The 27,295-nt window shown below is 44.1% G+C and overlaps 1 long non-coding RNA gene across 1 annotated transcript; it reads left to right on the top strand.

Moving 5' to 3' along the window:
• The first annotated feature begins 5,840 nt into the window (after positions 1 to 5,840).
• LOC119123495 lies at positions 5,841 to 18,277 on the top strand. The gene is made up of 2 exons (XR_005098086.1): positions 5,841 to 6,312; positions 18,110 to 18,277. It is a non-coding gene; the product is annotated as an uncharacterized LOC119123495 (long non-coding RNA).
• Positions 18,278 to 27,295: the final 9,018 nt, after the last annotated feature.

Raw genomic sequence — 27,295 nt, 5'->3', positions numbered from 1 at the left:
ATTTTATTTCTGCATGTAACAAAAAGCATTTTACACTTGGTTGATGCTTAATTTCAAATAAAATACCCGGTGTCTATTTGAGTCCTCGTATTTAAGAAATAAAAATCCAAACTTACCCAACCCACTGAACAAAAAATGCAAACAGCCTGCAGTCACCTGTCCTCTTATTTATGAGATAAAAATCCAAACTTATCCAAATATTATCCACCAGCACTGAACGAACAATGCAAACCAAAATAATGCGCAGTCTGCTTCTGTCCCATCGCGTGTACTGGAGTGTGCAGCCAGTTGTCCTCCTGAATTTAAAAAAAAAGGACTACTTCACTTAATATATAGTTATCACGCTGGTAGTGTGCTGGAAAGACGCCGGCTGCCAGACGTGAGGGACGCCAGGAATTCGAATGTCGCACATCGGCGGATGTGACGCATATTTTGGGCGGTAAAAATATTAAAAACGTTTAATTTTAATGTTACAAGTTTACCATAATCTTCAAATTCACAATTATATTTTAAAATGAACAAACTAAAATAAAATTACATTTTTATAAAATACTCATTATTTTCCAAAGTCACAGGGAGCCACAACAGAAGGATGAAAGAGCCACATGTGGCTCCGGAGCCATGGGTTGCCGACCCCTGGTCTAGTTGGATACCCTGATGAATTGCATACCCTTCTATGTATCTTTCTCTATCAGCCTGATTGACCACGTGAGCCGGATAACTTGAAGATTCCTGTTTACCTTTTAGAAATGTTCGCATGTAATCACGGAAAATTGTGTCGCTTGCTCTTGTGTAATGCCATACTTCTGTAATATTTGCAACCGTGTAGCCGAGGTCAAGTGCCTTAACAAATTCAGGGGTTGTCCAAACACCTGTTCACGATCTTTGATCATCATTATGTGTCCACGCTGTCTGTTGATTGTTGCGCTCAGCGCGTGTACGACACAATGTGAAGATGAGTTTACCTTTAGCTGTTTTGAAGGGTAAAACAGGAAAATACAAACCACGGGGTGGGTTGACTGTGGCGCTGATGAAAGTGAAATACGACCTGGGGTCTTTAAAATTACCGTGGATAATCGTTGGATGGCCGATGGGGTAGATGCCTGTGCTATTCGGGCTCCAGAGCTGATGCGGAATGCCCTACCAATGGATATTAGAACTGCTATCTCAGTAGAAACATTTAAGTTAAAGTTAAACTTAAAGTCCCAATGATCGTCACACACACATCTGGGTATGGTGAAATTTGTCCTCTGCCTTTAACCCATCCCCGTGTGATTTTGATCCATCCCCTGGGGGAGAGGGGAGCAGCAGCGGTGCCGCGCTCGGGAATCATTTGCTGATCTAACCCCCCAATTCCAACCCTTAATGCTGAGTGCCAAGCAATGGGTCCCATTTTTATAGTCTTTGGTATGACCCGCCCGGGGTTTGAACCCACAACCTTCCAGTCTCAGGGCGGACACTCTACCACTAGGTCCACTGAGCTGGTGACACGTTTAAAGACACATTTCTATGATATGGCCTTTAATTAACCTCTAGTGGCCGATTCAGCTGGAGTTTGTTTTCGCTCCCTCTGATAACAATGAAAATACTCAAACACCATTTTTACACCCCCAATTTCAGTATATCCGTCTACAGCATTGGTTCTCAAATGGGGGTACGCGTACCTCTGGGGGTACGTGGAGGTACTCCAAGGGGTACATGAGATTTAAAAAAAAAAATTATATATATATATATATATATATATATATATATATACGTATATAAAATATATTATATATATATAGTATATATATATATACGTATATATATATTATTATATATATATATTATTATATATATATTAATTATTTTTGTATTAAAAAAAAAAAACAGCAAGCCTGATTGTCTTGAGAATTAGTTATATAAAGTTTGATGAAATACAAATGTATGTTTTATATTCAGTATTCAATTTTAATCCTTAAAAAACGGACTCTCCACAAACCAATAGCAGTCACCTGCGGTTGCCTGTGACTGTAACAAGGAGATGTGGCTAAAGCGTAGCAGCGATGCTGCTGTTGAAAACACGGAGAAACAAGTAAAAAAGAAGGCAAAACCAGAGCCGACAAAGTACCGACAGTACATGGAAGACTATTGTTTGATGGGATTTACGTCCACAAGTTGTAACCCACCCAAAGCGCTGTGCGTTTTTTGCGGGGAGAAATTAGCCAACGCTAGCATGAAGCCGGCACATCTCCAGCGGCATCTCACCACAAAACACGGATGCCATGTTGGTAAGCCACCGGAGTTCTTCAGGAGGAAACTTTCTGACTTCAAGTCATCCCAAGACACAATGCGAAAAGCCTCCACTACATCAGCCAAAGCCCTGGAGGCTTCTTATGCGGTTTCTTTGCTCGTAGCTAAAGCCAAAAAAACGTTCACCATAGCTGAAGAGCTGCTGCTCCCCGCCGCTGTTGTATTGGCTGAAACTATGCTAGACAAAAAAATCTGCGGATACATTAAAAACTGTGCCTGTCTAATGACACCGTTTGCCGCAGAATAGACAAAATGGGTGCAGACATTGTCGAACAAGTTGTGGGAAAACTTGGACTCTTTTTCACTCCAGCTGGATGAATCAACAGATGTCAGTGGGAATGCACCGATTGTTGCTTTTGTGAGATACATTGAGACTGACGACATTTGTGAACACATACTTTTCTGCAAAAGTCTGGAGGGGAGAACAACCGGAGAGGCCATTTTTAATGTCGTTAACGCATTTTTCTCTGAAAATGGTATCAACTGGAAATCCTGCAGCAGCGTGTGTACAGATGCGGCTGCATCAATGACGGGAAGTGCGAAAGGGCTCATTGCGCGGATTAAAAAGTAAAATCCCGACATTAAGTGGACTCACTGTGTGATTCACAGGGAAGCGTTAGCGTCTGTCAGGGTTTTCCAAACTATCTTGATCGTATGATTATGTTGGAATGTATGTAACCAGTAATAAATAACCTAACTTGTCCCATCCTACACAATGTCGTAAAACACCCCCTGCTATGCTTTGACTAGAGGTCAAGGGCTTTCTCTTCTCTATCCAGTCCACTGTCACCCCCACCCTGTTTCTCTTAATAAAAATGCTCATGCAGGAGGCCAGAGTCAGACCTCCATTCGATCATCGCTGTACGCACAGCGACGAATGGACTCTCTCTCTGTCTAAAAGGACTTACCGTTTTTTTTCATGTATAATGCGCCCCCATGTATAATACGCGCCCTAAAAATGGCATGTTGATGCTGGAAAAAAGCCTGTACCCATGTATAATACGCACCCAATTTTTTTTATTTTTATTTTTTTATTTTTTATTTTTTAAGTCCCAATGATCGTCACACACGCAGGGAGGCAATGGGTCCCATTTTTATAGTCTTTGGTATGGTCTTAACTAGGCTGGATGTATTTTTTTTTGTTGGCGTTGATTTCTCCGACTGCCCATAAAGGCACCACCGCGATCAGATGAAAAGAGAGGAAAGTGACATGCGGACATGTGAAAAAGGCGGCTCTGTATGGGAGAGACGTTGAAGAGGAATAAAAACACCCTTGGAAATCAAAACTTGCCCCTCGTCGTGACTCGGAGCCGCAACAAATGTTTCGGATTTGTGTAGGGTACATTGTGACAGCAAACGAGCAGGTGATCGAGCAAGCGTCTGATACGAGAGCATTGCGTTCGTATGGAGCGTGTTTGAAGTGAACAGCAGAGACGAAAGGAACAAGGCAAAGTGTTGTGAAATAAAATGTTACCTGTAATACGCATTTTGTTGTTTGCTGATTGTATTAAACTATCACATTCATTGTCAGTCAAGAAGAGACGAGGACTATTATCCCTTCTTTGACGAAATGACCAGAGCACAGTACAAACACACTATTGTCGGTCAGTCCTGTTGTTGGTTTTGTTGTACCATGATTTTCTTAAAAAAATAAATAAAATAAAAAAAATTAAAAAAAATTAAAATTAAAAAAAATTTGTACCCATGTATAATGCGCACCCCAGATTTTAGGACAATAAATTAGTTAAATTTTGCGCATTATACACGGAAAAAAACGGTAATTGTCTCCCGTGTGGTTCTTGCAAAATAAGTTAGAGTGAGCACCACTCTAACATTTTGGTGCTGAAACCCGGGACCCTCATACCCGCCATCTGGCTGACGGAGGAGGACGTGCTGCATTGTCGACAAGCCAGCGTCCATTAGGAGGACCTGGAAAAGAAAGTCCTGGGAAGAGAATTCTTCGCTGGGCCAGCATCTTAAGTCTGCCTTCGTCTGACAGAGGTGGATTGACGGGACCCGGCAGTGCAACGAACCAGGGGACAAGTAAGTTAAAGTTTTTGTCCGTTTTTCCAAGCTGTTTGGGAGGGTTTTACACCCATCCTGGATAGGCCTAAAAATAAAAAGCGCTAGAGTTTGTGTGGTTGAGAGTGACTGGTAGGATAAATTGACTAGATAGCAGTTCTAGCATTGATCAACGGCAATAACACAGGCTAGTAATTTGTTGAAAGGTCAATTTAAACCTGCATTAAGGATCCTCAAAGAAAGAGAATACATTTTTGAAAAAAAAATTGTATAAACCTAAAAAATACCAAATTAAGATGGGAAACAAGAACGGTAAATCTCTAGCTCTTGAAGGAGATGAGAAGTTCATGGCGAGTAGATTTCTTAATTGTATGCAATACATGCCGAAGTGGAAGAAAAAGTATGCAGTACAAGGAAAGTATTAAAAAAAAAAAAAAAGGCGGTATTTCTGATGTATTTCATCTAGATCGGGGGTGGCCAACCAGTCAGAGCCACATTTTTTACTGTGTCATCGCAAAGAGCCACATCGTACACATGAGCACACATGAACACCCCCCCCCACACACACGCACACGCACGCGCACACACACACACACACACACACACACACACACACACACACACACACACCCCTCTGCTCAGCCAAATTTATTGTGTGACATTATTATGTCACACACCAACATGATAATGACAAATTGACTCCTACAGTACTAAAACCACAGACCAAAGACCACATTTTCAACAATGAACATTGTGTGCATTGTCTCACACAGACAAACTCTCAGTTCAACAAATTCCACAAACAAAAACATAATAAGTTTTTTCACTTACTATGTGTGGCGGGACAGACCATTCGTTTTAGTTTGTCGTTTTCAGGAGACAAGATTTCAATAACGTCACTGAGGCATATTTTAACGAACTCCACTTCATTGTATGGCTTTTTAGCCCGTGCAATGTTCCAAGCCAGTTGAAACAATGCAAGTGTGACAGTCTCTGAGTGCTTCGTAATTTTTTTGAAAAACTGTACCTATTTTTCTGCCTGACTTTTCAAAGTCTCCAAACTTGTGCTTGCGAAATTCAGTCCCTTTTGCAAAGTCCTTATCGATATTGGCATGAAGTGAGCTGAAGTGGCGCTGACCATTTGAAGCTTTTAAATGCGCCAATGACGTCCGACATATCAGGCAGAATGGCTTGCCATAGCGTTCAACAAAAAACAACTTTAAGCTTTTCTGGACCTAATGGGCCCCCGTAGTCACAGTCGCCATTCATTAAAAAGCCAGCAAAACCAATCGCTCTGTTTGTCCCTCCTCCTTTGCGGGATTTCACCTCACGCGCATGCGCGTTTGACCAAAATACCATATTGAACTCAAGCGAAGCAAATACGCACGAAAAATAAACACAAATGTTGATATGAACGTAAAAGAGCCGCATGAAACCAGCCAAAGAGCCGCATGCGGCTCGCGAGCCGCGGGTTGGCCACCGCTGATCTAGATGATGATGGTGATGATCTAGAATAGATGAAGATACAACGGTCTTCTTCCAAGGTTCCCAAAGAGGCAGAGGAGGAGTTGGAGACCAACAAGGCCGCAGGCCGCCATTCAATTCAAACTCGACATCAAATTTGGACTGTTGGAACTGTGGGAAACGGGGACACTTGGCAAGAGTGTGTCGTCGTGTAAAACAAAACCAATCAAAGGGCGGAGGAAGAGGCAGAGGAAAAGTCACATTTACAGCATGACAAGCTTCCTCCACTTTGACCCCTCATGCTAATACAGAGAAAGAAAGAATAGATGCCCATATGACAGCAAAACATGTCATTGTCAGATTATTAGAACATTTTTCGGATTATTGGAGCTCCTGTCCATACAGGGAGTGTGACAATGCTGTTTGTATGCCCAATGACAAGTTACCAGAGATCAAATTGTGTGCACACAAAAGTTAAAATTTGCAAATCAAGTGGTAAATAAATGCAACTTGCTTCTAAAAGATAAATAAAAAGTTAGAATGTGCTGTCCTCGTGTGCGTGGGAGGGACCAGCTCATGATCGACCGCAGGAAATGGCCAGCCTGTGACGAATCATTGGTGCTGGGATCTACCTTTCGCGCACGAGAGCTGTGCATGTGTTAAAATGATGAAGATTGGCTAAACTTTTAGTGTAAAGAAATTTGCTAGACTGTGGTGTATCCAATTTGCACCGCAGAACAGAAACGATTTGGAAAGATAAAAATGACAGGAAAAGAGAGAAATCTGTTTGCGAGCAGAAATTGATCCACACTAGTGCATGTTAATGTCGAGCCCTCATGAGAAATTCGAAAAAAAAAAAAAACGACAGAACATGCTTTCAGGAATTGGAAGAAGCAAAATTGTGAATTTAAGACATTGCAATGCTACATTTAATAGGAATAATTGATTGATGGTGTTATAAAATTATACAATCTTCTATATGCGAGCTAAATCTGAGAGATTGAGTTCTTCAAATTTAAAAACAAAGAAAAAAAAATTCAGATTAATTTGCCAGTAGTTTTTTTTGAGTTGAGTTTTTTGGATTGGTGGGTTGTTCTATCAGGAAGCCTGAGTTGAAAATGGTATATGAATGTTGTGTGGTGAGCTTGGATGAATTGAGACCAATGTGATAGAAAGACTCCTTTTTGGAGACTGTGTGTGAGATGCAAATGAGCATTGATGACTGAATGCCTGAACGAAAGAAAAATAAACATAGCTTTTGGATTGATAATTAACTAGAGACAAAACTGGAGAACCAGTAACACATGCAGAAGATGTGTGAACTGAGAAATTGAGAAGCGTTTTGGAAAGAAAGTCAAATTAAATGATGATGGAATCATATGTAGTAAAAAACACATTCTCCCAAAAAGTTTGTCAAGGTGTGAGGCATGGGCGTTGCCAAGCCTCAGAAGGAGGGAGTGAGTAGGACAGATAGTGGAAGATAGTAATACTACAACACTTTACGACATATGGATTTTGTAATACATTTGGTGTCATACTGTGGTAAATTTTTATTCTGGTATCATGCAATGTATATCTCACTAGTAAGCCTAAGTGTGACCGGGTCATGTTTCGGGTCAGGCTCGTGCGGGATTGTTTGGGCCTTGGTCCATGATCTCATTGGCACGAGACACATCTGGTTTCCATTAACAACTGACAAGATATGCACCCGAGTGAGGAAAGGGGGGCTAACTCATAAATAATGAGGAGATATTGGGAGTAATCTGTTGGTCCTTTCTTTAAGACCCTTTAAATGGTTTCCTGGTGTAGATAGGTTAGCAACACGAGAGATTTAGAGGTTCAAAAGAAAGACAGTTAAAAGAAAACAACATTATTGATTTGGACAATTGCAGGCTAACAGGAGCATGAGAAAGAAGAGCTAAGAAGCGGGATCCAATTTGATCAGGGAGATTGGAAATTCACAGCACCATATTCTAAGTCACATTTTTGAGCAAGCATGACACAGGTAATAACGTTTGAGAGGTCAAGACATAGATCAGGGCTAGATGTGGAACGCAGACCTCGATGAGTTAATTTTGAATAATGATACTGAAAACACAATGTACTGTCCCATTAAATTGGAACTATAGACGAAACGTAGCTCAAAAATAGGATGAGTTGCAGGACTTACAATATAAAGACAAGATCGCTGTTACTAGGAGAATTTGAAGTTTGGTAAACAAACGTCATTAGCGAATTGATGGCAGCAGCTACATTTGGTTACAAGTTTGATGTCCCAGTCTGTCACTCTCAGTGCCAGGATCCCTGAAACTCAATCCCGAGACTCCGCCTGCAGCTGTGGACGACTTAAAAACGGTGCCTGGCTTTGAGGCACCTTTGACCTTTGGCAAGGACAAGGAAAGACTGTTGTTGTGCTTGGAGGGGGCAAGTACACTCCGGAGGAAAGACGACATCCTCGGGGACGAGAAAAGACAGTGAGAAGCGGAGGAACTCACAATGATGAAAATGGACTCATTTGAACAATGGACTCATTTGAGAGTGATGGATGGGTTGGCTCTGAAGCAACAACAAAAGAACACCAACTTGAGAGTGTGAGGTGCTGCAAAAGAAGTGTCCGACGGCCAAATCGCACTCCTTGCTGTGGCGTTACCAAATTTGGTGGAGCTTGGGTCAAAGTGGAAGGGAGCTTCATTGTGCACTGGGTTTGACAGAACTGAGGAGATTAATTAAAAAATTAAATAATGCTTAGAGCTACAGAGAAAAGCAGCATAATCGGAGACTGAACAGATTCGGATAGAACAAATAGGCTAAAACGGTAGGAAACAAGAGCAAGATCTGATATTTTGGCTCGTCAGGCTTAAGAAGTAGAGGTCGAGTTACGTATATAAATTTTAGAATAGGACGTTTGGACTAAAGTGAATTCAGTCAAGAGGAAGCTAGGTTGCTCAATGTACCTACTCAATAAAATAGTAAGTTCGTTGCACCACAGTGGAGGTTGGGTGGTCAGAAAGTTGGATACGTTCAATTTTTGACTTTCACACAATCATGCATAGGAGTCGCACAAGGTGACAGTTAACAAGACAATGACTGCAATAGGGGTCACTTACGACTGCACCGACATGGAAAAGTAAAAGCAAGGGAGTTGAGTAAGGGATTATATGCAAAACAGTCCGCTATACTGTAACCAATAGGTGGTTCTATCAAAAGAAGCTACATGAGAGATGTATAGAATACCTTTGTGTGTTCTGTGTTCGTGCGTAATCCCTGTAAAGTTGTGTCAGGCTGTTGTCGTTTGTCTGAGCCTTGCGTGCGCGCTCGGTGTGTGTGCGTTTATGTGCACAACCTGTGTGGGTGCGGCATGGATAAGGGAATCTCCTTTAAGACAGGAGGCAATAAATGGGAAAGCCCCTGTCATGAACGGTCTTTGGTTAGGAGGAATCATTACGAAGTGCTCAAACTCTTCCCGCAAACACTCCTATCTGCCTCGTTCAAAAGGGCATTACAATTTACTACAAGAGTTGCAAAGGGCAGATGAAGAACAGTCCTTGGCAGATTATATGATCAGGACCCTCAAACTGAAAGATATGTCCAATGCAAATTTACTGCCGCCTGATCTTTCCTCCTCACAGGTCGACAACCCCATCAATCCAGGAGACTGGATCTACATCAAGGTCATCAAAAGAAAGAACTGGGCCAGCCCACGGTGGGAGGGACCATTCCAAGTCTTGCTGACGACCCCCACCGCAGTGAAGATCGCTGAACGACCCAGCTGGATTCACCTCAGCCACTGCAAGCTACAGGGAGTGCTGGACCCCTCATTTCGGGGTGGTGGCGAAGTCTGCGAACAACGATCCCCACTCCGCTAGGCGGGGGTATGTCTCGGTGTTCCTGTCATCTTAGTAGCAACGGGGCTCCACATGCCAGGTGGATCCTTTGCTGCGTTGTGGTTGGAGCGTGCTATGGTCTATGGACACATCTGAACAGACCAAGTGACAATGTTGACCGTGGAAAACGATGGTCAAACTTTGAGGACTGGTCATGGGACCCCAGAAACCCATACATAACCAACACTTGGTACCGGTATGTAAAGGTCACTGTGAGAGCACACACACAGGAGGGATGTTATGTGTGTGTTCGAAAACTCCCCTTACTCCACACAAGTTCACTTGGAGGCCAGAGCAATGAATGTCACTGAAACGAAATGTATGGCATCCATGGGAGGAGTTGGATATCAACACCGTGCTGTCACAGTCAGTGACGCTACCCCTACCGCCCTGGACTCGCAGAAATGAATCGAATTCTTTTGGATTAATCCCAATGTGACTGTGGAGGACGACAGATGCCACAAGTGGCCTAAACCAAAAGGCTACCTGGAATGGACTATACGTGTTTCATCCAAAAGAACAAGACCCACGAATGCATTAACGACAACTGCTCTCCAGGAGGAAACTGGATGGGAGCTTTGGACATCACCGCTGTGTGCCAGGATGGGAGAGCCATTTCAAGGCGTGAGAGCTCTCCTACCAACATGGCTGCACCATTGGACGGGACCTACTTCATTCAGAACGGATCGTGGCTTTGTTTTTTTTCTTTTTTATTGATAGCATTCTGGTCGCCTAAGGCAGAGGGACCGTGTGAGACTTTTCCTGCAATTTAACATCGGCCGCAGGTTTTTAGATCACACACTAAGTTTGAACTGGAGTATTGAGGAAAAACCTCATCTTCACTGGAAGTTATTGCTATCATTGTTTATTGTTTTTGTCATGTATCACCCTACACGATCCCCAACCCGTCCGCTGTCATCTCTGTTTTTTGTCAATCTTTTTTATTGGTGTTTTTGTTATTTTTACTATTCTTCTTTATATTTTCTTGCTTGTGTTTGTTGTTTGGGGTGGCATAATCATATGATAAAACAGGAGGGATATGTCAGGGTTTTCCAAACTATCTTGATCGTATGATTATGTTGGAATGTATGTAACCAGTAATAAATAACCTAGCTTGTCCCATCCTACACAATGTCGTAAAACATCCCCTGCTATGCTTTGACTAGAGGTCAAGGGCTTTCTCTTCTCTATCCAGTCCACTGTCACCCCCACCCTGTTTCTCTTAATAAAAATGCTCATGCAGGAGGCCAGAGTCAGACCTCCATTCGATCATCGCTGTACGCACAGCGACGAATGGACTCTCCACCTGCAGGTGTCTAAAAGGACTTAATTGTCAGAGTCAGAGTCAGCTTTATTGTCAATTCCTTCATGCTAAGACACACAAAGAAACCGAAATACCGTTCCCCCTATCCCACGGTGACGAGACACAGTACACGATCAACACACAAGTAAAACAACGGGGAGAGAGTTCAGGACCCCAACAGCCTGGAGATCACAAACTTCGCCAGTGGCGAGCAGTGCTGGCAACCCACAACAGAGTCCCGGCACCCTTCGTCACCGCTACTTGTCTCCCGTGTGGTTCTTGCAAAATAAGTTAGAGTGAGCACCACTCTAACAGCGTCCAAGTAAATGAGCCCCGTGTTGCATGATGTTTTGAACGACAGCATCAAAGTGATCAACTTCATCAAGTCAAGGCCATTTAATGCACGTTTGTTCCGCCGCCTCTGTGAAAACATGAGAGCTGAACACACGCAACTCCTTCCTACACAAGTGCGCTGGCTCTCTCGAGGGAAGATACTCAACAGGCTGTTGGAGTTACGGGCTGAAGTGCACACCTTTTTGACAGAGCACGGATCTCCCCATGCCACCTTGTTCGAGAACACGAACTGGCTTGCAAAGCTTTGCTATCTGGCAGATATATTCAGCAAACTGAATGAACTGAATGTGTCTCTGCAGGGCAAGGACACCAGCATCCTGAACCTGTAAGACAAGGTGGGTGGTTTCCTGAAGAAAACAGAGCTGTGGAAAAGGGCATGTGGTCAGGAGGATTTCACCTGCTTTCCTCAGGTGGATGCTTTTCTCACCATTGAAGATGTGGAGACAACTCCAGTGAAGTTAGTCATAGTGGGACATTTGGCTAACTTGATAAGGGCTTTCATTGCTACTTTGCTGACATGGAGGAGAAATCTGCACAGCTGATTGGGTGAGAAACCCATTTCTCTTGCCTGAAGCAAAGAAAAGCAAGCTTTCTGTCACTCACCAGGAAAAACTGATGGAAGTGGCATCTGACCGTGGCCTGCAGATGAAGTTTGGCGCATCCACTCTCACACAGTTTTGGGTGTATGTGAGGCAGGAGCACCCTGAGCTGGGACAGAAAGCTTTGGAGCAGCTGCTGCCCTTTGCCGCCACATATTTATGTGAGACCTCCTTCTCTGCAATGACTGTGATCAAAACAAAGCAAAGAAACAGACTGAGCCTGGAGAAGAACTTGATCACAGCAGTTGCCTCCCTGCCACCAAGGATGACAAAGATCCTCAGTGAGGTACAAGCCCATGTTTCTCATTAAAATGTAGTATGAGTGCAAAAGACTCATTCAAGCTTCAAGACTGTTCAATGCTTGTTCAATGCTTGTCAAATCAAAATCAAATGTTCAATGCAACAATTCAATTTTAAGAGAAAAAAAGTTTCATTTTTTTGTATCCCAAAAGAGGTAAAGTTGATTATTCTTTATGAGCAAATCTTTATTTATTATTAAGTTATCAATTTATTTTGTAAACAAGATATTATTTATTTATAATTAAGTTATTTTATTTTTGTGAACACATTTTTAGTTATGTATATTTTTATTTCCTTGCAAGAAATTATTACAAGAAAGATTAATATAAATTAGCAGTGTTCTGCATACAGCATTTGAGTTTTGAAAGGGTTTATGCCTTCTTGGTGATCACTGTTTACTGTTTATCTTTTTTGTTTCTATATGCATTGTTTGAAACATAAATGTGTCTGTCAGGTACATTGCTACAAGTTGTTTAACTTTAATAAATCAAACACTGATGGCACAATCCTGTGCCTCTTTCTTTTCAACCAGAAATGTTTTGCGCTGGTACATGGCTGAAAAAATATTTCAAAGGGGGTAAATCACTGAAAAAAGTTTGAGAACCACTGGTCTACAGTATAGTTATCTATCTTGATCTCACCTCCGTTCAATGCATGCCTAATGTGAATATTTTGGGTATGCATGATCCATTGCAGGTATTGAATAGCGTCATGTGAAAAAGCTTTGTACTGACGCATATAGTTGTCTGAAGGTGTAATGGCTAATGTTTGAGGGGTTAGGAAATTAGTGCGAAAAACCTTCATGCACGCAGAGGCTATTGTCACAGCGTTGAATGGGTCTGTTCCAGTGGCCTCAAAAAGCTCACTCCTGAATTTCTCACACCCCTGCATTAACAGGTCAACGTCGTTCTCGCAGTAGGCTATCGCCTGTTTAGCAAAATCGAACACGCCACTAGCTTCTTTGCCGTACCATTCATCGAACTTAGCTCATTGAGAGGGTGACATTCGTTTGATATCGTACTACGCAGGGTCAGGATAACACCCCACGTAGTTTAGATGTTCTAAAGAGCTGAATTTGTGTGGAAAATAACCCTTTGGCTCAGTGGTAGAGTGTCCGCCCTGAGACTGGAAGGTTGTGGGTTCAAACCCCGGCCGGGTCATACCAAAGACTATAAAAATGGGACCCATTGCCTCCCTGCTTGGCACTCAGCATTAAGGGTTGGAATTGGGGGGTTAGATCACCAACTGATTCCCGAGCGTGGCACCGCTGCTGCTCACTGCTCCCCTCTCCCCCAGGGGATGGATTAAAATCACACAGGGATGGGTTAAATGCAGAGGACAAATTTCACCACACCCAGGTGTGTGTGTGACGATCATTGGGACTTTAATCTTTAATCTTAATCTTTAATTTATCTTCAAACCCCAGGGCCTTAGGCATCGCACTTAGAGGCATCGTCAGGAATGAGAGCGAGTCTATGAATCGAGATTTTGTGTCTAAATCGACAAATGACAGAACTTTACTCCCCTGCATCAGAATGCCAAGTTTGATACCTAACTCTCCTTATCAAGATGTATGAATCAAAACCTCTCGCATTATGTGCAACATATGCCGTTTGTTTAAACCGTGGGTTTCGAAGAAATCTGAGAAAATGGTCAACACAATCTGTGCCAAACCACTGTTTCTCCAGTCTATTTGATTTACAGCAGATAAGAAAAGGTTTGTGTAAACTATCTGTATCTACATAGGTTTCAAAATCGCAGTATACTACATTTTTGCAAGGTGGTTGAGGCTTGATGGGCTGAATGTAGCACATGTAGGGGTTCAACAACGCGTCATCTTGACTCAAGATTTCATCACACTGCACATTTTTTTAACAGGGCAACGATGTTAAGCACCGGTGCCATCAGCTTTCACATAATATTGCAGACCACATTGCAAGCATTTTTTTGTATGAGGTGCAGTTGCTCACACGATTTGTCACGCGAAACCTTTTATGTTTGGCAAAGCATTCCTCATTACAACAAGTTTTGTTACAATCGAGGCAGATAACATGTTTAAACTGCCGTTGTTTACAACGCGGATCGAGACAAATGTTACAGTGTCCTTCACAATGGTGTTGTTGCCAGTTCTCATGCCCCTTGTAGCAATGTCTGCAAAAGAACGCGTGACCAACGACTGCCTCTATACCTTTCACGCCATAGTAATGTCCCTCGAGGTGTAAGACCAATAAAGTGTCTTCGTCTGTTTTGGAGTATTGCGTGTCGAAAAAAGTCAAGGGGTGACAGTCCTCTTTTCGGTACATTATAGTTATTTTCTGTTTGAGGACTTTTTCAAATTTATGGACATCCCCCAGACTTACAGGTGTTTGACAATTCAACCCTACACTGTAAAAGTCGTGTCTGTCGTGTGACCTGTTTCGCTGTTAGTGTGTCATTTCGCAGATAAGTTAGTGAGAGAGCAAAGCACAGATTGTTGTCTTTGTTACAAGGTATGTGTAAGTGTCGTTTTTTTCAACCTCAAAATTTCTTTGTTGGTACTGTTTACCAGCCTGCGACGCATTCCACCACGCAATGGAGTGACTAATTGCACAATGAGCTCTAAGCTCTCATCGGCCAGAAGCTCTGTATTTGATTGAGCTAAATGCTCAAGCATGTCTGTTACACTATCTCTGGGTATGAGTCCTATCATTACCACCCACTAACTTAACCTGAATCACATCACCTGGTTGTGCTAGCGTATCCACCTCTTGCATCACATCATCTATTTTATCTTCAATCTGGAGGCAAAAGGTTGCAAAATCATTGATGTTCGCTTGCGGTGGTATATTTAACTGGCTCCTTATCTCGACATTATTGAAATGTGGTCTGTTAACTACATCAGAACCACCCTGCTGAACACTTCTCTGAGGTCGCGAATTAACATTGTGAAACGGTGGTGTGCTGTCATCAATAACATCTATTTCATGATCAATTATAACAGAGCGGTTGTTAGGCTGAGGAATGTGCTGAAACGCTGGTGCAATGTCATCAGATATTCCAGAGCCATTGTTAGGCTGGTGAGGCATGTGTTGAAATGCTGGTGTGTCGGCATCAATAACATCTATTTCATGATCAATTATTGCAGAACAGTTGTTAGGCTGTTGGCGGATGTGTTGGAATGCTGGTGTGTCGGCATCGGTAACAGATGGTATGGGTTCAACAGGCTTAACGGTCAACTGGTCAACCAAAGGCTGCGTATTTAGATTTTTGATCATGGCTAGCAGTTGAACAGGAATGTCAGGACTGATACGCCCGCTGTTATCATTAGCTTGGTTGTTTAATTCCTCTATCATGTCTAGCAATTGTGACGGTGTTAGGGTTGATAGATTAGTTTGATCCTATGATTATGTTGGAATGTAACCTGTAATAATTAACCAAACTTGTCCTGTCTTAACAAAGTAGTAGAACAAAGTGCTAAGATCCTTTGAACTGATTGACCAGCTGCAAAGGAAGCAATCAAAGTTGTTCTGTTTACACATCGTAAAACACTCCCTGCTATGATTTGACCGGAGGCCAGGGGTTTCAACCCCATCCTGTCCACTCTCACCCCCACCCTGCTTCTATGCTCTTGCATGAATCCAAAGTACCGTCATTTTCCATGTATAATACGCCCCCATGCATAATACGCACCCTAAAAATGGCATGTCGATGCTGGAATAAAACCTGTACCCATGTATAATACGCACCCGAATTTTGACTCTTACTTAAGTCCGTAAACGTAAAATTATTTCAGAAAAAAGATCATCTTTGGGAACAACCGGATGTTATTCTGCCGGTCAGTATCACTGCGCATGCGCTAGCAAACTCGATAGCGAAGAAATGTTGCGGATTTGTGTAGGGTACATTGTGACAGCAAACGAGCAGGTGATCGAGCAAGCGTCTGATACGAGAGCATTGTGTTCGTATGGAGCGTGTTTGAAGTGAACAGCAGAGAAGAAAGGAACAAGGCAAAGTGTTGTGAAATAAAATATTACCTGTAATACGCATTTAGGTAGAGAACTGAACTCTCGCTCTTTATATAGCTGACGTGTCTTGCGCATCCGTTCTGCGCATCTGTAATGGAGGCCTCCGTATGATATCCGGTTTGCGATGGAGATTAAAAACCAAACAATATTTGACAATAACACACCATCAAGGATTGGACCATCGCATCAAACGATGTGTCGTCAATTATGAATTTTACTGACTAAGTGTGTTGGGCAGGATGGCTGAATGCGATGCGCGATTGACGTGTCTTGCGCATCCGTTCTGCGCATCTGTAATGGAGGCCTCCGTATGATATCCGGTTTGCGATGGAGATTAAAAACCAAACAATATTTGACAATAACACACCATCAAGGATTGCACCATCGCATCAAACGATGTGTCATCAATTATGAATTTTACTGACTGTGTTGGGCAGGATGGCTGAATGCGATGCGCGATTGACAACAAACAAGAAGAAAGGTGATTTCAAGTTTTATTTCGAGGGAGATTTTCTTCAAAAATTGTTGTACCCATGCATAATGCGCACCCCATATTTTAGGACAATAAATTAGTTAAATTTTGCGCATTATGCATGTGAATCACGGTAAGACTTCGTTCGATCATCGCTGTATGCACAGTGACGAACAAGCTCTCCACTTGCAAGTGTTCAAAAGGCATACTGTCTCCCGTGTGGTTCTTGCAAAATAAGTTTTTCATTTTGGTGCCGTGACCCGGATCCCTCACATACCCACTGCTGATCGACGGAGGACGACGTGCTGCATTGTCGACAAGCCAGCGTCCATGAGGAGGACCTGGAAAAGAAAGACCTGGGAAGAAAATTCTTCGCTGGGCCAGCATTTCAGGTCTGCCTTCGTCTGACAACAGTGGATTGACGGGATCCGGAAGTGCAACGAACCAGGGGACAAGTAAGTAAAAGCCCTAAAGTAAAAGATGTGAAACGCGTAAAAGGTAGAAGTGCACGAGATATAGCTTGGGTTCAAGTCCCAGTGGAAGGAACAGGCTAAGAAAAGCAGAGCTTCTTTTTTGTTAATCAAAGAAGAGCGTAGATTTTTCTTTGTCCGTTTTTCTGAGCCAATGAACAGCTTGGGTTAGAGTCCCAGTGGAAGGAACGGGCGAGACAAAACAGAGCTTCTTTTTCTTAATTGAAGAAGGGCGTAGATTTTTTTTGTCCGTTTTTCCAAGCTGTTTGCCTGAAAGTTGTGTGGTTGAGAGTGTGACTGGTAGGATAAATTGACTAAAGAGCAGTACTAGCAAATAACACAGTCAAAATAACACTATAATGTTATAATAATGACAATAATAACACATAGTGAAAGCTAAATTGAGCAAATTGGCTATTTCAGAAGTGTGTATCAAGCCCTTTGCCTTAATCAGTACCCAGGAAGTAGCTCTCGGTTTAAGAAAGGTTGGTGACCCCTGATCTAGATGATGATGATAATGATCTAAATGAAGATGCAACAGTCTTCTTCCAAAGTTCCCAAAGGGGCAGAGGAAGAGGCCGCAGGCCGCCATTCAATTCAAAATCCACATCAAATTTGGACTGTTGGAACTGTGAAAAACGGGGACACTTGGCAAGAGTGTGTCGTCATGTAAAACAAAACCAATCAAAGGGTGGAGGAAGAGGCAGAGAAAAAGTCAAATTTTCAGCATGACTAGCTTCCTCACCTTTGACCGCTCATGCTCCTACAGAGAAAGAAATAATAGATGTCCATACAGCATGAGACATTCTGAGCGCATTAAAAGAAAAAAAACACATGGAACTTTTGGTTTAGAATCATTGTCAGATTACAGAATGACAAGTGAGCAGGTATCAAATTGTGTGCACACTAAAGTTAAAATTTGCAAATCAAGTGGTAAAGATAAAGAATTAGAATGTGCTGTCCTCGCGTGAGTGGGCGGGAACCAGCTCATGATTGACTGCAGGAAATGGCCTGCCTGTGACGAATCATTGATGCCGGGCCCCAGCCCTCGCGCGCGAGAGCTGTGCATGTGTGTGCGTATGTTAAAATGATGAAATTGGCTAAACCTTTAGTGCAAAGAAATTTGCTAGACCGTGGTCTATCCAATTCGCACCGCAAAACAGAAACAATTTTGAAAAATATAAAAGAAAAAGAAAGAAATCTGTGGGCAGAAACTGGTTCACATTAGTGCTCATTAGTGTCTCACCTTGAAGACAAATTCGAAAGACAGAGAGAAAATGTTTTCAGGAATTGGATGAAGCAAAATTGTGAATTTAAGACATTGCACTGCTACATTTAAGAGGAATAATTGATGGTTGTGTTATAAGATTATACAAACTTCTATATGTGAGTTAAATCAGAGAGATTGAGTTGAAAATGATATATGTATGTTGTGTGGAGAGCTTGAATAAATTCTGACCAATTTGATAGAAAGACTGCTTTTTGGAGACTGTGTGAGGCGCAAAGCAAGGATGAATGATTGCCTGAATGAAAGGAAAATACAGGAGAATGGTTAAAGTTGTTGGAGACTACTATGGAAAATTAGAAGAAAACCTTTGAAGAAAGAGAGATTTTGAGTAAGTTAAATGCTAAGAAAAAAAAAGTTGCTTTTGGATTGATAATTGACTAAAGACAAAAAACTGGAGAACCAGTAACACATGCAGAAGATGTGTGAACCGGGAAATTGAGAAGCGTTTTGGAAAGAAAGTCAAATTAAAGGATGATAGAATCATATGTAGTAAAGAACACATCCTCCTAAAAAGTTTGTCAAGGTGTGAGGCATATGGGTGTCGCCAAGCCTCAGAAGAAGGGAGGGAGTAGGACAGATAGTGAAAGATAGTAATAATACAACACTTTACGACATATGGATTCTCTAATACATTTGGCGTCATACCATTAAGTTAAAATTTTCTCAAGCTTTTCAAACTTTTGCTTGAAGCAATCGGAAGATTGCCACCACCAACAGCTTCATACTCCAGGCTGTTAGGATCCTGAACTCTCTCCCCCCTTCTGCGTAGCGTCCTGTACTTTTGCGCTATATTCTGACTGTCTGCTGTATGCACACTTGCTCCGTTTTGCTCCTCTTATTTATTGTGTTATTTGTTTATTTATTATTTATTCATCACTCTTATTATTCATTGTTGGTGCCTTCTTGTTTTTATTTTGTGTTCTTTACTTGTATGTATATCGTGTACTATGTCTTGTCACCGTGGGATAGTGGAAACGTAATTTCGATTTCTTTGTGTGTCTTGGCATGTGAAGAGATTGACAATAAAGCAGACTTTGACTTTGACTATATAGAAAAGTGACTAAATAAGCTATGAGGAAGTGGTGTAGCTGTTGGAAGGGCACGCCCTTATGCGCTTCCCTGGCTAATCAACACTTGTTTGAATGAAAAGGAGGCGGGTGAATTGTCTGGGCTTCCTGAAAAACTGTGGAGAAAGGGCCCATCTGATGTAGAACTTTTAACGTCCATTCCCCCAGTACAGATCAAACCAAGATCAGAGTGGCGTCCAAGAGTTAAGCAATATCCTTTAAAACAGGAGGCAATAAATGGGATAGTCCCTGTCATAAATGGTCTTTGGTCAGGAGGAATCATTAGGAAGTGCTCCAACTCTTCTCCCAAACACTCCTATTTGCCCAGTTCAAAAGGGCAATAAAATTGACTTGTGAATGATACATTTGCAAAAAGCAGATGAAGAACTGTCCTTGGGAGATAGCATGATCAGAGCACTCAAACTGAAAGATGTGCCAAATGCAAATTTACTGCCGCCTGATCTTTCTTCCCCACAGGTCAACAACTGCTCCAAGCCAGGAGACTGAGACGACATAAAGGTCGTCAAAAAGGACAAACTGGGCCAGCCATGGTGGGAGGGACCATTCCAAGTCTTGCTGACTACCCCCACTGCACTGAGTGTTGCTGGAAGGCCCAGCTGGATTCACCTCAGCCACTGCAAGTTACAGAGAGTGCTGGACCCCATTTTCGGAGTGGTAGGGAAATCTGACTACATAGGGGCCTCATCGTTTTGGGTGGGGCGTCTCAATATTGGTGAAGAATTCAACGATCCCCACTCTGACAGACAATGGAATATACCGGTGTCTCTGCCAACCTATTAGCAAGGGGGACTTCACATGCCAGGTGGATCCTCTGCTGCGTTATGGTTGAAGTGTGCTATGGTCTATGGGCTCATCTGAATAGACCGATTGACAATGTCAACCGAGGAAAAAGATGGTCACATGATGAGAACTTTGAGGACTGGTCATGGGACCCCAGAAACCCATGCGAAACCAACACTTGGTATATAAAGTTCACTGTGAGATCCCACACACAGGAGGGATGCTATGTGTGTTCCAAACTCACCCCTTTCTCCACGCAAGATCACCTGGAGTCACTGAAGCGAAATGCATAGCCTCTTTGGGAGGAGTTGGATATCAACACCGTGCTGTCACAGTCAGTGATGCTACCCCTACCGCCCTGGACTCACAGAAAAGAACCTGTGATCGAACTCTTTTGGATTAATCTCAGTGTCACTGTTAAAGGACGAAAGATGCAACAAGTGGCCTAAACAAAAAAGTTACCTGGAATGGAGTACACGTGTTTCATCCAAGAGAATGAAACCCACGAACGCATTAACGACTGCTCTCCAGGAGGAAACTGGATGGGAGCTTTGGAAATCACCGCTGAGTGCCAGGATAGGAGAGCCATTTCAAGTGGTCAGGGCTCTCCTACCCACATGGCTGCACCATCGGACGGGACCTACTTCATTCAGAATGGCTGGTGGCTTTGTGGTCACAAGAGTTGTCCGATGCTGCCCGCCAACTGGACAGGAGTGTGTGCGCCAGTGTGGGTAACAGACCACACCTGAAGATACAGCATCATCAGAGGACAACGGCACACAACTCTTCTGGACGTCGACACAGGGCTGTTGCAACCTTTGAACCATATTACCCCGTCTAGGGTGCGAATGTCCCTGACAGCCACAAAGTGTGGTCCGTCGGAGACAAAATCGTTCATGCGCTTTTTCCTTGGATCGGAGTTGGAAAATAATCACTCTTCATAGAGACACTGCACTATTTTCAATCTTTTATGACTTTCTCGCTGATGGACGAAACAGAGAGATCCACGCTATTGAACTGATGGTCTTGCAACTGATGGACTTGATGACTGCAGCACAAGGTGGCGTGTGCCACATTATTGGGACTTCTTGTTGCACATACATTCCAGGAGTTAATGACACTCACATCAACGACGCCATGAACTCACTGAAGAATTTATAGCAGGCCATGTCGGAGGACAAGATCCCACATAAATGGGATTTCTTTTCATGGCTATTCTCTGGCGCCTGGTGGCAACTGCTGTTGAAACTTGTGACTCCTATGCTTGTTGTGCTGGTATAGTTGTGCTCATTTACGACCTGTTATCTCATGTTTGAAGTCAGCTGTATCAGGATCTGTGTCTTCTACCGTAGCTGAAGTGCGAATACAACATCTCAGGCATGTCGAATGTGACGATTTTAATGCGCTGCGGACAGAAGATTGCGATAATGCTGATTAGCTGAACAATTTTCACAGAAACTTGATGATTTGATTGTCAAAAATGTCTCGCAAGTGATGAATACAATGATGTACTGTTTGTGTTTTTATTTTTATTTTTCTATCTTCATTATATTTTCTTGCTTATGTTTGTTAATCGGGGTGATATAATCATGTGATAAACAGGAGGGATAATAATAATAATAATACATTTTATTTGCAAATCGCTTTTCATAAAAGAATCTCAAAGCGCTACAGAAATCAAAGTAAAAAAAAGTCAAAGTCTGCTTTATTGTCAACCTCTTCACATGCCAAGACACACAAAGAAATCGAAATTACGTTTCCACTATCCCACGGTGACAAGACATAGTACACGACATATGTACATACAAGCAAACAACACAAAATAAAAACAAGAAGGCACAAACAATGAAGAATAAGAGTGATGAATAAATAATAAATAAACAAATAACACAATAAATAAATAAATAAGAGGAGCAAAACGGAGCAAGTGTGCATACAGCAGACAGTCAGAATATAGCGCAAAAGTACAGGACGCTACGCAGAAGGGGGGAGAGAGTTCAGGATCCTAACAGCCTGGAGTACGAAGCTGTTGGTGAGTCTGGTGGTGCGGGAGCGCAGGCTCCTGTACCTCTTCCCAGAGGGGAGAAGATTGAACAAAGAGTGAGCGGGGTGACTCACATCACTCACAATCATGGTCGCCTTGCGGGTGAGATGGGAGGTGTAAATGTCCTTCAAGGAGGGGAGTGAAGCACCAATAATCTTACCAGCCGTGTTCACTATGCGCTGGAGGGCCTTCATGTTGTAGTCAGTGCAGCTACCAACCCAAACAGCAATACAACTGGAGAGGACGCTCTCAATGGTGCCACGGTAAAATGTAGTCATGACGGCCGGAGGAGCACTCGCTCGCCTGAGTTTCCGCAGGAAGTACAGGCGGCGCTGGGCCTTCTTCGCCAGTGATGCGGTGTTGGTGGACCAGGAGAGATCCTCACTGATGTGCACCCCCAGGAACCTGGTGCTGCTCACTCTCTCCACCACAGCACCGTCGATGGTCAGCGGCAGGTGTCGGGTGTGACCCTTCCGGAAGTCAACAACAATCTCCTTGGTCTTGTTGACGTTCAGCAGGAGGTTGTTGTCCTTGCACCACGTGGTCAGAAGGTCAACCTCCAACCTGTATTGAGTCTCGTCGCCCTCGGTGATGAGACCCACCAGAGTCGTGTCGTCAGCAAATTTCACCATGCGGTTGGCGCTGTAGGTTGCAGCGCAGTCATGCGTCAGCAGGGTGAAGAGCAGCGGACTTAGCACGCAGCCTTGGGGGGCCCCCGTGCTCAGCGTGATGCTGGCGGAGATCTTGTCGCCAACACGTACCACCTGAGGTCTCTGACTGAGGAAGTCTAGTAGCCAGTTGCAGAGGTAGGTACTGAGGCCCAGCTTGGCGAGTTTGCAGATGAGTCATTGTGGCACAATGGTGTTGAAGGCAGAACTGAAGTCCACAAACAGCAATCTCACATACGAGTCCCTACTCTCCAGGTGGGTGAGGGCCGAGTGGAGGGCCGAGCAGATGGCATCCTCAGAGGACCGTTTGGCTCGGTACGCAAACTGGAAGGGGTCTATGGTGGGGGGTAGAATGGATCTGATGTGCTCCATGACAAGCCGCTCAAAGCACTTCATGATGATGGGCGTCAGTGCCACGGGGCGGTAGTCATTGAAGCAGGACGGGGCAGGTTTCTTCGGCACAGGTACGATGGTGGCAGCCTTGAAACACGAAGGGACGACGGCTTGCTGCAGGGAAATGTTGAAGATGTCCGTGAACACACCTTCAAAGGCTCCGTGCGTCCTTGAAGTGGGCGGTAATCCTGCAAGAGAACGCCCTTTTCGCCTCCTTGATGCCCCGGGACAGGTCGGCCCTCGCTGTCCTCAAGCCAGCCTCATCCCCCGCTCTGAAGGCTTTGTCCCTGGCCCTCAGCAGCCTGAGGACAGCCCCAGTCAGCCACGGCTTCCAGTTAGCCCGAGTGACGATGTATTTCGAGTGGGTCACATCATCAATGCACTACGCGACGTAAGAGGAAACAGAGTCAGTATACTCCTCTATATCCGTCCGATCATTGCAAGTGGCCGCCTGCTTAAACATTTCCCAGTCAGTAGAGCCAAAGCAGTCTCGAAGCACAACAGAGGCACCCTCAGGCCACACTCTAACCCGCTTGCGAACCGGCCTGGATGCTTTCACCATTTGTCTGTATGCGGGCAAAAGCATAACAGTGATATGGTCAGAAAGTCCAAGATGGGGGAGGGGGGCGGCTTTGAAAGCTCCTTTATGTGAAGAGTAGACCAGGTCCAGGAAGCTGTCACCACGTGTTGGAAAATTAACATGTTGGTGAAGCCTCGGAATAAAAAATAAGACTAGCAATAAAAAACACAAGAAACCAGAATAAAGGCATAAAAGCATAAAAGCACAGAGGCGAAAAAAAACCCTATGAGGAGCCAGGGAAAGCCTTTCTAAACAGAAAAGTTTTAAGCCCCTTTTTAAGTGTCCACAGACTGGGGTTGACGTAGATGCGCAGGGAGAGAGTTCCAGATGTGGAGGGCAACGGCCCAGAAAGCTCGGTCTCCCATGGTGCGGAGTCGTGTACGGGGCAGATGGAGGAGGTTGGAGCTTTGTGACCGGAGGTTACGGGTGGATGAGTGAGGGGTAAGGAGGTCTTTGAGGTATTGAGGGTCGTTACTGTAGATGCAGAGGTGGGTAATGAGGGCGATCTTGTAAAGAATTCTTGATGTTATGGTAAGCCAGTGTAGGTGCTGAAGGATGGGGGTGATATGGTCATGTTTGCGGGTTTTCATCAGAGTTCGGGCGGCACAGTTCTGAATGAATTGGAGTTTGTTTGTGTTGGTTGGGGATACCGATGAGCAGGCTGTTACAGTAGTCTAGCCTGGAGGAGATTAGGGCGTGGACGAGCTATTCTGCATCGGAGAAGGTGAGGAAGGGGCGGAGTTTAGAAATGTTTTTGATGTGGAAAAAGCAGGTTTTGTACAGATGTTTGATGTGGTTGGTAAAGGTAAGTTGTGAGTCGAACTTCACCCTGAGGTTGGTAACAGGTGGATAGGGGGATATCTTGACCAGAGAAGGAGATGGTAGGAGATGGGTGATGACTGGATCTGGTGAGGGGTGCCAATTTGTATGGCTTCAGTTTTGGAACTGTTCAGTTGAAGGAAATTGTAACATCCACGCCCTAACTCAGGCGAGCGGGGACTCCTCCGGCCGTCATGACTACTTTTTACCGCGGCACCATTGAGAGCGTCCTCTCCAGCTGTATTGCTGTCTGGGGTGGCAGCTGCACTGACCAAGACTTGAAGGCCCTGCAGCGCATTGTGAAAACGGCTAGTAAGACTATTGGTGCTTCTCTCCCCTCCTTGAAGGACATTTACACCTCCCATCTCACTCGCAAGGCGACCAAGATTGTGAGTGATGTGAGTCACCCCGCTCACTCTTTGTTTGAACTTCTGCCCTCTGGGAGGCGGTACAGGAGCCTGCGCTCCCGCACCACCAGACTTTCCAACAGCTTCGTACTCCAGGCTGTTAGGATCCTGAACTCGCTCCCCCTTTCAGCGTAGCGTCCTGTTCTTGCTGTATGCTCACTGGCTCGGTTTTGCCCCTCATATTCGATGGGTTATTGGTCTGTTTTTATTCATCGCTCATTTTATTTTATTTTATTTATTATTTGTGGTTTGTGCCTTCTTGTTTTTGTTTTGTGTCGCCTACTTGTATGTCTCGTCACCGTGGGATGGAGGAAACGGAATTTCGGTTTCTTTGTGTGTCTTGACATATGAAGGGATTGACAATAAAGCTGACTTTGACTTTGACTTTGACTAATCTCCTCCAGGCAGTTGGAAAGAGCCTGAGTGGGTGATGATGAGGGGACCGGAGTGGAGCGTGGAAGAGATGCCGTGACGACTGATGATCTGACCCAGGGGGAGCATGTACAGAATAAAAAGGAGGGGTCCTAGGACAGATCCTTGAGGGACACCACACGTGACAGGGGCTGTTCCTGATTTGGAGGAACCCAGGCTGACGTACTCTGTCCTGTCAGCGAGATATGAGGTGAACCAGTCCAGTGTGGAGAGATGGAGACCAATGTTGGTGTGGAGACGGTTAAGGGGTATATGGTGGTCGACGGTATCAAAGGCTGCTGAGAGATCAAGGAGGATGAGCAGGGAGGGGGATCCAGAATCGGCGGAGATGAGGAGGTCATTGGTTACCCTCAGCAGTGCTGTCTCTGTGCTATGGGCAGTGCGGAAACCAGACTGGAAGGTTTCAAATAGTGAGTGGTGTTGAAGGTGTTCCTGTAGCTGGATGGCAACAGCTTTTTCAAGGACTTTGGACAGGAATGGAAGATGAGTAGTTGGAGAGACATTCTGGGTCGAGGCTGGGTTTTTTCAGGAGTGGCTTGATAACGGCGGTTTTGAGTGATGGCGGGACATGGCCTGAGTTTAGTGAGTGGTTTATTATTTGTGTGATAAGAGGGCTTATGGCAGACAGGTTAGATTTGATGAGAGTTGTAGGAATGGGGTCCAAGGGAGAGGTGGAGGGTTTCATTTTTTTGATGAAACCCTCAACTTCGGACTGAGTGACAGCAGCAAAGGTGCTGAAAGGTGGAGGTTGAGGGCAGGCAGATTGCAGAGATGGTACTGGGGAGCCTGAGAGATGAGACCGGATGGAAGTGATCTTGTCTTTGAAAAAGACCTGTTGCCTTGTTCTACTGTTGATTTTGTATGCGTTTGGTTTTTGGGGTTAAGGAGGTGATTTACGGTGGTAAAAAGCTGCTTTGAATTTCCAGGACTGCTATTGATGATGCTTGAGTAGTAGATGGACCGGGCTTCTTTAAGGGCTGCTGCATAGGCCTTCTGATGTTTCTTGTAGGCCAGCTTGTGTACCACCAGGCCAGATGAATTTGCACGCCTTTCAATGGCACGGCCTGCAGTTTTCATTCTGCGCAGTTCATTAGTGAACCAGGGGCTAGTGCGGGAGAAAGACACAGTCCTTGTCTTGAGAGGGGCATGTACATCCAGGAGGCAGCGAAGGGAATGGTTTTATTGTGTTCAACCAATTTGGTAGCTGAAGGAAGGTTAACCGAGGCCAGCATTTGAAAGTCAGAGTGCAAAATGGCAGGGTTAATGTTTTTAAGTTTGCGAAAATGAATATCGCGTTTAGGCTGGAGGGGTGGGATGGGCAGCAAACGTCCATGGAAATAACACTGTGGTCGGAGACACCCAGGTCATATACTGCCAGATTATTGATGGAGGGAGAGTCTGAGATGACCAGGTCTAGAGTGCGCCCCCTGGCGTGTGTGGGAGCATCAACATGCGGTGTGAGGTTGAGACAGTCCAACACATGAAGGAAATCAAGTGCCAGGAGGGAGGAGGGATTATCAATATGAATGTTCTTATCACCCAGTATTATATTATTGGAAGATAGGGAGCAGAGGGAGGTGAGAAGGTAATGAAACCCAGGGATGAACGATGGGTGTGGTTTGGGAGGCCGGT

This window comes from Syngnathus acus, chromosome 5, assembly GCF_901709675.1.
Source record: "Syngnathus acus chromosome 5, fSynAcu1.2, whole genome shotgun sequence".
Taxonomy (NCBI): domain Eukaryota; kingdom Metazoa; phylum Chordata; class Actinopteri; order Syngnathiformes; family Syngnathidae; genus Syngnathus; species Syngnathus acus.
Note: the sequence above shows the minus strand (reverse complement) of the source record. Positions and strands in the feature narration are given on the sequence as shown.